This window comes from Suricata suricatta, chromosome 14 (assembly GCF_006229205.1).
Source record: "Suricata suricatta isolate VVHF042 chromosome 14, meerkat_22Aug2017_6uvM2_HiC, whole genome shotgun sequence".
Classification (NCBI taxonomy): Eukaryota; Metazoa; Chordata; class Mammalia; order Carnivora; family Herpestidae; genus Suricata; species Suricata suricatta.
In genome coordinates this window covers 18381111-18389517 of record NC_043713.1, presented here as the reverse complement: position 1 = coordinate 18389517, position 8407 = coordinate 18381111, and the positions used below count along the sequence as shown (strand labels likewise).

The window sequence follows — 8407 nt, the reverse complement described above, 5'->3', positions numbered from 1 at the left end:
TGTGAGTGCTAAATAAATTAATGCATTTAAAGCACTTGGAACCATGCTCACCACATGGTGAGTGGAAGTATTGGCTCTTACTCCTAACTGCAGAGGCTGTTTCCAGTTGATGGACAGCATCAGATTTAGAGGAATTTCTTACAAATCTCCAAATGTGCAGTATCAACAATTCTCAGAGGTTGAGTACTATTATGATTGGATTGTTTCCTCAAAATTCATATGTTTGAGTCCTAGCCCCCAGTTCCTTAGAATGGGCCTTATTTGAAAATGTAGATCCAGTTAGGTAAGATGAAGTCATACTGGAATAAGGTGGACTCCTAATCCAACAGGACTGGTGTTGTCATAAAAGGGTGAAATGTAAACCCAGGCATCTACAAAAGGAGAATGTCATATGAAGATGAATGTGGACATCAGGGCAATGCTCCTACAAACCTAAGAACACCAAAGATTGCCAGCAAACCATAGAAGCTAGGAAAGGGACATGAGGCAGTCCTCAGAAGGAACAAGCATGGCCAACATACCTTGATCTCAGACTCCTAGCTTCTAGAACCCTGAAACAACAAAGCTCTGTCATTTAAGTCTCCCAGTTTGTGGTGGTTTGTTTCAGCGGCCCTAGCAAACTAATAACAGATCCAGATACAGATGTCAATTTGGGTTGAAGTCAACCAACCAAGAGTTGCTTGTCAACGCCTCAGGACACTGTGCTGAGCATTGGCAGGGAAGGGGCTATATAAGGCACAATCCCTGTTTATGTTCCAGGATTGACACTGTCACTGAGGAGGCGTGCATGAGCATGCATATGTACACACACACAGTTCTCTGTATAATCAATGTCCAACAGGACAATCAGCATTCCAAGAGTTCAGAACTAGCTAAGTCAGAAAAGGCTCTATCTAGAAAGGTCACAAATGCATTCCAGCACTAGGTAGAAATAGTTAAATTCCTACAAACTTCCTTACAGCCAAGAAATCCATCCTCAAGGATCCTGCACAAAACTTTTCACGCTGTCTCTAATTCTAGACGTGTCTTTCTCAGCCCCTCCTTTGGGGGTGTATCTGCCCAACCCACAGTCACTCTCTCTCACATGTGATATTCCTCCCCTTTTATTCCTTCAACTTTCTTTGCAGAAGATGCTTCACAGCAACAATCCCATTAGCTTTACAAATGCTATTCAGAAACACAAGTAGAGCCATTGCTTTCTCAGGTGGTTGGGAATTTGGTACTCCGAGTCATTTTTTTAAATCCCAATTTCAGGGTCACATTGCTCAGATACACAGAGTGGGGCAAGAAAGATGAGTGGGAGAAAATCTTCCCCCAACAGAAATGTGCAGCTTTCCCTGGAAGGTACCAATGCCACAACAAACAAACATATAAATAATAAATATTCTTTTACTAAAATGATAAGTTTCACTTCAGTAAGCAACACATTATGCACCATACTGGTATAATAAAGTGCACATCCCCTTGAATCATTCCCACTAATACAATGTATTCAGTGCTCATATGATTACACTTTTACAGCCTGTTAGCAAAAACACATACAATTGCAAAGTGCTGTTAATGCAACGTGACAGAATACTGTTATTACAAGAAGAAGTTGTCAGCACCAAGCAATTGATTTTCCTTCATCTCCTTCCTGCTTCTGCCCATTCTCCCCACCTCTCCTCGAGATGTTTATTATGTACTCCGGGTGCAGTCCTTTCCCTGAATCAATTCCCATATAGTGGGAGGAAGGAATACGACGACAAGAAAAATTAACACTAATCTAGGTGTCCTAAGGGGGGAAAAGCTTCCTTTGGGGACATTTTCTTCCCAAAGTCTATATTAAACCTTCAAGAACTATGGCTCCCTTCTTCCACCAGAACAATCTGGTCTTTTTATTCTTTTATGCCATGCCTATGTATTTCCCCTTCTCTTCCTTTTCCTTCTTTTTATAAAATAAAAATTAGAGGTGGCTTTAAAGCACATGGACTCCTACATTCTAACTGATTCACTATATTCATTTGGAATAGCAGTGGAAGGAAAAATAAGGAATACAAGAAGCCAAGAAGAACAACTATTTGATTATTTCTTGGTTAATACTTTCCTTGTAAATGTTTACCTTCATTCACAAGGGGACAATAGATATATTAAAAAATGACAACTTTTTGAAGATGAAAAGAATTCTATGTCTAGCACCAGCAACTTAATCCAGAATTACAGAATAGTCCAACTGGATAGTCCTTTCTGATAAAGATCACCAAGTCCAATGCAATTATTTTACAGGTGGAAAAATCCAAACTCCAAAAGTTAAGGAATTTATTCAGGCTCTCACCACTAGTTAGTGTTAGAGCTGAATGTAGAAGCCATCTCCTTTTTGCTGCTTTACTGTACTGTGCCTTTAAATGTAACACACATACATTAATATATGTGTTACTGAATTACCAGATGGCCCCTAACACCTCCGTTTTCTGTCTCTTGGTTATGATGGAAAAGAAAAGTTCCACTTGTCAATGCAGGTGTGAGGGAGAATAGACAAGTTCATGAAAATTGTTTGATGGTCTTCTAAAAGAGCAAGTTTCCAGAGGAAACATTAAAATATCCTGGTTTATAGATTCCATCTTGGGAGGCTACACATTCCTAGGATAGAAAAAAAGTGCTATTTCTTCTCTACCCTGTGTAAAATGTATACTTCCCACATCTTCCTCTCCCCACCCCACCTCATTAAATGGATGCACCCTTTGTTGGTACATAATATAAATGCTGACGCCTCCTCTTTTGCTCAGCAGGATCTCATTATAGCATGCCCTTGAACCTCTAAGAGTCACATGGACCATAGGTTGCATCAAGGTCCCCCAGCATTATTGCATATTAATATTACAGACAGTTAAGACCTTGGCCAGTTGGGTTGTGATTCACTGGGGCAGTGGAGTCTGTGGTTCTGGTTAGACTTCACATTTTTAAAAAATTGACTACAGAGTTTGGAATCTTTTATCTTCAAGATGGCTTAAGGTAATTCCCACTTGTGAATAGAGAATATGGGGGTGAGTATTGTTCATCTGATTTTGGTTGCTTAGGATGCCAACTAGCAAATATTCATGGATAAAAAGCATTTCGCTGGGGCCAAAAATTATGTGTTGAGTTAGAGCTTGTAGACACAGCCTCTATTTGAGAAGAGCCACTGTCCTTCCTGGCTTCACGCCCTTGAGGTATGCATGCTAAGAAACAAACACAGAAAGTTAGTAGGGCTTACCAATTATCATCTAATCTAGCAACCCTCTGGAAGCACTGGTCTGCTGTGACAGAAGTGGCCTCAGGCAATGTTATAGAGTTCAGGGGAGCTCACTTTGCAGTGTACCTGGTGCATCTTTATAATTCTCCCTCCTCCATTTCACATTATTTCCTGGTGCCTCCTCCTACAAACTCCTTTCAACAGTATTCTTGGCTTTCCTCTTTCCACATCACAACTGTCCTATTTCTTTTCATGTCCATAAGTCCACTAATTCATATTAAGCCATTAGGTAGGGACTATCAAATGTGACCTTAACACTGGCAGTTTCCTATAGTTCAAACTAATACCAACCAGTAGCAATTAAGATACTACCCCATCTCTGGTTCCTTTTTTTTTTTAACTTCATTTTGCAAAATGCTTCTTTAGACATGGATGCCTGGAATAGTGAAAATGACTTGTGTCCGGTAAAGGGGTGCTGTGACACTCCCAGAAAGCCTACTAAACATCCAATTCTGCAGCTGATAAAGAAAAGGGACAAGAGAGGATTTTCTTTGTCCATATTCTAGTTCAGACCAATGCACTGTATTCGCTGAACATTTAAATATGGCATACATGGCACTGAGTGCTCTGAGAAAAGAAAAGATGAAGAGAAGGACACAGTTGGAGGCTTCCAGGAATTTTTAAGTCTTTGGAGGACAAATTCATAAATGCCAAGAGGTATAAAAGGACCACCGCAAGATGTTCCCAGAGCTAGGATAGAAGAGGTGAATTCCTGCTCAAAGCACCGATCAAGGCAACATCAAACAGGAACATCTGCCTGGCTGCTATGGGAGGTAACAATAGGTGGAACTCTGGGGCGTGGCCACTGGCAGGAAGCTTACTAAGTATTAACAATCAAGCATGCTTCCCATAGGAGCTAGGCATGCTGAGGGCGGTTATGACATCGCTGATGGAAACCGTCATCTCCTGCTGTTAGATGAGGCATTCAGACCAGCCAAAGAGCTGGGGAAGGCCCCGTGCATATGTGTGCTTGTATCTCTGTGTGTTCATTTATCAAGAACTTAACCAGCTATGATCTTCTTTAGAACACTAAATAAAATGACAAATGAAAATATGCAGCAACAATAAGAGGCTAAGGCAAAGTTGCTGGTTTTAATATAGGCCTTTTCATAGTAGACCATAACATAAAAATAATGAAATATAAATGGGCTACATTAAAAAAAAAGATAAAAATCAGGTAATTACTGAAGTATCAGTTCTCTATGAAATAATTGGTAATGACTTTTGATAAAGAAATCACACTGTGATATTGCTGATAGGACAAGTTTCCACTGAGGTGGTAGGGAAAATGCAGCAGCTGATTCTAAAAGCAGGAAAAACCTAAGTTAATTTGTTAGCCCGAGCAAAATAAATCCCTGCTCATTTATTGCTCCAAGGCTGAATGAGTATATATTGCACAACTATCGGGAATAAGGGAGGCCAGTAAAATAATGCTGTTCTTGGATAATGTGCCAGATCATCACTAGCACCCTGCCCACAATCCCAAGGGTCACTGGAGTGGTCTGGGGCATTCTGATGGCTTCCTGTGTCTCTGTCTGAAAGGTTTTCCATCCATTCTGTCTTACAGGCCAGAGGTACAGAAGGGTCAACACCCCAGGACCGGTCCTCAACCAAGATGGTGGAGGGTAATCCAAGTTCATCTCACGCAGTGGTACACACCGATGTGTGCACCACCATCTGTCAGAGTCCCCAGCTATAACCCATCCCATTAATGTACCTTTTATGGCCTTTCCTCACTCTATCTCAATTCCCTACTCTCCGTTTGGGCTTCCTGGGATCACCTCCCAAATAAACAACTTGTACCCAAATCGTTATCTCAGAAGCTGCCTGGGGGGGAAGCCAAACTGAGACACATCACTTTTTCACATGCAGATGTGTCAATGAAAAAATATTTATTGAGTACCTGTTACCGACATAACACAGTACTAGATTTAAACAACAAGCAAGTCTACATCAGTCACAAGGAACTCACAATCTAGGCGGCCAAGTAAAACATGGATTCATCAAACATTCAATAACAAACCACGCAGCATGTGATGAGTACAAAATAAGCTATTTAGGGAAAAAAAGGATAATGTATGGAATGAGTAGTTAGGATGAAAGGGCAAGAACAACCCTATTGGAATGACATAAATGCAGAAATACATGATCTCTATCAAGAAGTTCTTGAGTGAAGAAACCTCCCCAAATGTGATTAACGCAGTTATTTCCCAAACATCTCTGATCCTGAAAGCTTATCTTTCCGTAACCTCTTATATAACTAGAGTTCACCAGGACACCCTTTGGGAAATGCCGTCAAGTTTCAGCGTTGAGCACAGGAATCCAACGCCTCACCCATTCTCACTCAGGGCGTTTCCACTGCCAGTCCCATTGGCCAGCTCAGATATGAAGTAACTCATCACCTTCACCCAGTTTGGATAAATCAGACCGAACAGTCTTCCAAGGTACTTGGGTTTTTCTATATGACTTCGGGGTCGATGTATGGTGATATCTTTCTAATATCTACAACACCACGCAAAGCCCTGGGAGTGGAGAAGCTGACAGATACTGACTCTTTTCTTGACAACTCTAACTGCTTTGGAGAGAAAATGATCAGTTTGTTCTCCCTGAGAATATATCTTTTTAGCTCTTATTATCTGTTATCAGATGAAGCACAACCTTGTTAAGTGAGATCAAATCCCAGAGAACTTAGAGCAACTCACTTCACTTTCCTGCACCTCTGTTCCTCATCTTTCAAATATATTTACTTCATAGGACTACTGTGATGCTATAATGAAACAATACATTTAAAGGGCTTACCGTGAGGCATGGGTGACTCAGTCAGTTTAGTATCCGACTTTGGCCCAGGTCATGATCTTGCTATCCATGAGTTAGAGCCCCATGTTGGGCTCTGTGCTGACAGCTCAGAGCCTGGAGCCTGCTTCAGATTCTGTGTCTCCCTCTCTCTCTGTCCCTCCCCTGCTTGTACTATCTCTGTCTCTCCTTCTTTCTCAAAAATAAATTAAAATATTTTTTGGAGGCAACCTGGGTGGCTCAGTTGGTTAAGTGTCTGGCTTCAGCTCAGGTCATGATCTCACGGTTCGTGGGTTCCAGCCTCACGTCAGGCTTTATACTGATAGCTCAGAGCCTGGAGCCTGCTTTGGATTCTGTGTGTTTCTCTCTTTCTCTGACCCTCCCCTGTTTGTGCTGTCTCTGTCTCTCAAAAATAAAACTAAAAAAATAATAATAATAAAAATTAAAAAAAAAACATTAAAACATTTTTTAAAAGGGGGACTTACCGTTGTTCCCAGCCCATAGGAAGAGCTCAACAAGTGGTAGCTGTCTGATACGAGCAGCAGATTAGTATTAGGATGATTCTCATTACTTGGTTCACCATCAGCCTGAATGAGTTTCACTCTCCTGTAACCAAAACTGCCTCCGCTCGAACATGCCTGCAACGTGGGAACCTCATAGTGTCCAGTCAGTGTCCTTAGGAGCCAGACAACACAGACGAGTTCTTAAAAAGAGGTCTTGAACTTCTTTCAGAGGAAATCATTCCCACTGATACAGCTGTGGGAAATCTGGATTTAAATTCTCCACTGATAATTGTTCAGTAGAGAAATTATTTTAAAAACAAGATCGACTTGTATATAAACTTCTTCAGAGAGTTTTGGGAAGTGTTTCTTTTCATCACTTTTCTCCCTTGCTTTCTTGCCTTGATGAATATAATTGCTCTGAGGAGCTGTGAGTTAGCTGCCATCTCTCCTCTCTTCTTCCTGGATTTGGTTTGGTAGGAAAGTCTTGTGCCCATCTAACTAATCCCTAACATCAAAACATCATGGAGGCTTTAAGTGAATAAGACTGTATCCTCATGGAATATTCTTTTCCTCCCTCCCCTACCTTCTTGTTCATCCTTTTCATTTTCCTTTCTCCTCCAGTCCCCCTGACTCTATGTGCCCTCCTTGTCTCCCTGCTCTGCTCCCCCTTGTCTCTCCAATTCTCTCCTTCCCACATTCCCACGCCCCCCATTCTCTGTGCATTTTATTCAGCCTCTCTGTCTCTCTTACACACACACACACACACACACACACACACACACACACACTACCTACATAGATAATATTATTTTCTATCCATCCCTATGTCTGGTTCTGGCTCTGGTTCTCTATCTCTCTCTAAGTGTCTTTGTCTCCTCTGGGTATCTCTTTCTCCCTTTGCTCCTTCTTTTTCACCGGCACTCTCTCTTTCTCTATCTCTCACTGATTCTTTATTATGTCTCTCTGTCTTTCTTTTTCCATGTTTTTTTCCTGCTCTCTCACGGTCTTTGTCTCTGTTCCTCTGTCTCTCTAGCATGAACCCTGGTTGGAACCAGACTCTCTATCTTGTATTGTTCTTTAAGAGAAAATTTCCTGATGTAAATGGAATGTACAACATTTACTACTGCTGACAGCCTAATGAGTGACACAGTATCAGCAGACTTCACCAAATGTGTTGGAGGGGGGAGAAAACGACCCTCTCAAATCACTGCAAACATTGAAGCAGATGAACAAAGGAAATTAAACCAGTTGCATCCAACAGACTTTGAAACACACCCACAAACCTTCCCTGCCCCCTCCTCCATCAGCAGATCTTCACACTTTTGCTAATACCAGCTGGTTCATACACTCCAGAAGTATCACCCTCGCCAGTTACTGAAAGTGAGACTTCAAATATGGGTTAAACCCACTCTGGTCATTAGCCAGTCTTCTGTCCAATTTTTCCCCCTGGATTTTCTTCACCTGGAAACCCTGCATACTTCATACATCCATCAGCGAAAATACACTGCAGCCACTAGGACAAGGAGAGGAGGAAGGGGAGGCTGGACAAATGTGACCCAGAAACTCAATTTTTTTCTGTTTTAAAAGCAAGCAAAGAAATCAGAAGGACATCACTAGTTCCAATTCAGTGGTAACAAATAAACATGCGCTCCACAGACCCAGAAATATCTGATATCTGTGTGAGAGCTTTTGGCAAAGTCAAAAAATGTGAGGTTAACCAGATGATGTTCATAATCTATCCTGATAGCTTATATTAATCTGATATTTACTCACTAGCAAGGTGGGCAGCCGGCAAAACCAAAGCACAGTTATGTCTTGCCCCTCCCACGTCTTGTCTTAG

General features: G+C 41.5%; 1 long non-coding RNA gene across 1 annotated transcript; it reads left to right on the top strand.

The window, feature by feature from the left end:
* The first annotated feature begins 2910 nt into the window (after nucleotides 1-2910).
* Nucleotides 2911-5059, top strand: LOC115277221. Its single transcript, XR_003902306.1, has 3 exons — nucleotides 2911-3023; nucleotides 3638-4044; nucleotides 4839-5059. It is a non-coding gene; the product is annotated as an uncharacterized LOC115277221 (long non-coding RNA).
* Nucleotides 5060-8407: the final 3348 nt, after the last annotated feature.